This window comes from Musca autumnalis, unplaced genomic scaffold (genome assembly GCF_047663935.1).
Source record: "Musca autumnalis isolate F117 unplaced genomic scaffold, ASM4766393v1 scaffold_5, whole genome shotgun sequence".
NCBI classification, from domain to species: domain Eukaryota; kingdom Metazoa; phylum Arthropoda; class Insecta; order Diptera; family Muscidae; genus Musca; species Musca autumnalis.
This window is the reverse complement of record NW_027412088.1, coordinates 24,604,688-24,608,093: the sequence shown is the minus strand read 5'-3', so window position 1 is coordinate 24,608,093 and position 3,406 is coordinate 24,604,688.

Here is a 3,406-nt window from a genome sequence, read left to right as displayed (position 1 = left end):
AATTTATTTTTTTGGGTCATTTTCTTTCATGATGAAATTATAAGGTGGCGTAAAACGGCCAGCTGATTGGTTTCAATCTGTCAAATAGTTTGTTATTGTGAATAAATTGTATGGAAACGTAAACAAACATTTTGACATATTGAAGAGTTTTCGGCCAAAATAGAGTTGTTGTTGTGCTACTTATGTGACCTGTTAAATAGATCTTGTTTTCTTTTTTTATTTTTAATAAAATACAACATTTTTTGCTGCCTTTGGTTCCTTCATTGGCGGACAAATTGTTCTGTTTTGGCAAGTCAGCTGATTGTTTGCTGGGAAGGTGTCTGTTTACTTTTTACAAATTTTTTGCTAAAGAGAATAAAAACTCCTTACTCTCTGAGAAAGTTCTTGCTGGACAATTCTTGCTGGGAAAGTAACCATACAGCCCTATTGTCTCCGAAATCGGAACGAAATCCCCTACGAAAAATCGTATAGAAATAGAAACGAAATCTGAACGATTTTGCTTCCGAAATTGTTCAGATGTATCGGACATCCGACATTTGGTTTCCTGGGCTAGTAAATTAATCTTGTTTGCTGATTTGGCATTTAAACAACGCGCACTATCAAAGAAAAAAAAGGCAAAATAAAAAATATAATCCAGTAAAATAAAAAAACCCTGAAATTTATTTTGTTTATTTGTTATTATTTTTTAAAGCATACTGTTCATATACGTGCCTGAGGTGATCATTTCATATCATTTTTAACCTGCAAAGCATTCCTTTTCTTTAAAAAGCATACAATTTATATGAGACCAGGGGCTGGATTCTTGCTCTATGAAAATTTGAAATTTAGTCTTATGCCAGACTATGAAAATTTTCATTAACATGAAAATGGGTTTATAGGTAAGAGGTGTGAAGGGAGTGAAACTTTGTACACAAGGTTCTGTAATCTGAAATTATTCTTTGTGTTTAAATTCGTAACTCTCAAACCAATGTAAAGCAATGAAAATATGAAAATTTTCATATGATTTCATATATGTGTGTAGATGTCAATGAAAATTTTGGAAGAAAATGACAAAACATTTTCAATGAAAATTTTCATAGTCTGGCATAAGACTAAAATTTTTTTTATGAAATTTTTCATTTATAGTGCGGTTACACTACAGTTTTTTGCCGGGTTAACCCACTTTATGAGGATTTATTGCTTAATCTGGTCAAATCTGACCAGATTTGCCATACAAAAATTAAATCCTCTCACGACTGGGTTTATTTTAAATCCGGCACAAATCCACCAAAAATACAGTGTTGTATTCGGTATTTGTGCAAAAAAATCCAACTCTACTCAAAAAGTACCAAAAGTTGCAACTGTTTTTGCAACAGAGTTAGTCGTGTTTTACACGTTTACGATTGGTCGCATGAGATTTTATGGAGTTAATAAATCTAAAGTTATTTGAAAATCATAAAATTATTTATTTTTTTTTACTTTAGACACTTTTTTAAACAAAAAGTACGCTTGATACCATGATACAAAAATGTATCCCTGTGTGTAAAATATACCAATATGAGAAATTGTCATACGAGAAATTGCAAAAGTGTGAAACACGACTTTATTAGTTATTTTGTATGTATACGTAAACAAATATCAGCTGACAGTTTATATCCTCGAAAAGCTAAGTGTAACCAGCAAAGATTAACCCACTGGATCTATTAAACCCAGTGGGTTAACCTTCAATAGTGTAACCGGGGTATTATGCCCTTTATAAGAGTTTTCATTTCAAATTTTCATAGAACAAGAATTGAGCCCCAGTTGACCACTTTCACCATTTTTTGCCACTGTTAAGCTGAAAACACATACAACGTTTGGGTAAAGCTAAAAACAGATACAACGTTTGAATAAAGTTTTGCGTTTTGCGTCGAGAAAAAAACAACAACAACAGGGCGACGACGATACCAATGTCCAGCGTTTATCTGTTTGTCGGCATATATTTCAAATGAATTTGAATTTTTCGGCATCATGCCCACCAGTGTAAAACGACCAAAACGACACAAAACATTAATCAAACGTTGTATCTGTTTTCAACTTTACCACATTTAATTAGGCGTTTACACCAGACAGTTTGTCTTCAAATACAACTCTGATTTACTAACACATACATATAAGCTCTGTTCCTTTACGTGCAAGAATCTTCAAGTTTTACCACTTTTTACTCGAAAAGCGTTCCTTTACTTCAGACACCATACAATTCATATGGGAGCAGTTTACAACTTTTACTACTTTTGCCGGTTTTACCATTTTTAAAGGTAAAGGAACAGACCAATACATTTGTCGGCTGTCTCCTAGCTGTCCATAATTTTTTTTCACAGACAGCCGGGCTAAAATTTTTTTGAAATTTTGTGTAAAATTATGTGATATAACAATTGAAATGTGTTGAAAACAAAAGAACATGAACAAACAATTTTTTAGAGAGTAGGAGAAAGAGAGAGAGCAAAAATGCCTTTCTCTTCTACCATAGGCTACCAGACAATTTTTTTCAGGTAAAAAAATGGTAGAACTGATTTTTCGACATTTGTTTGACGATTATTTCACAATGAAGAAAAAAATGAACAAAAACAGAAAAAAGACTAACGCTGACAAAACAAAAATAAAAACTATTAAATGAAAGAAGAAAATTGAAAGTTTGTTTCTTTTTGACGTTGCTACCACATCTACCATTTTTTCGATCCTTTACTTTTCTGATAAAACTGTTTTACCATTAAAAACGTAAAGGAACTAAGCAAGGCATATTTATATAAGGTAGAAGTGACAATCACCTGTATTTTTACTTTTTTGTAAATTTAGTTTTCAAAATGTATAGCTGAAAGCACATACAACGTTTGAGTAAAGTTTCGCGTTGGGCGTTGACAAAAAAAACAACAACAGGGCGACGCCGACATCAAAGTCCGGCGTTGATGTGTTTGCCGGCATATATTTCAAATGAATTTGAATTTTTCGGCATCATGCCCAACAGTATAAAAAACGGCCAAAACGACACAAAACTTACCCAAACGTTGTATGTGTTTTCAGCTTAATAGTGTGGTCTACTTATGAAATTTGAAACGATATTTGCTACCATAAAATATTGCTTTTCATCCTAAACGTTTAATAAAAATGACCTACGACAGTTCTGAGTGCTTTATGTTTACATTTTGATTCAAATTTGTTCTATTTTAGAGGATTATCAAAATGTATTTATGTTTTTCTGAGAATTTTTTAAGAACGACCCCATTATTCAATATTTTCTTTGACATTAAATTTTCTATAACAACAATGTTGTTTTTGTGAATTTATTAGTTGTAATTCATGCATTTACCTTATATAAATATGCTTTGGAACAAAGCTATTGTTTTAAAAGCCGATTTTACACAATAGTGCCCAGAAAACAGCTGTTGCC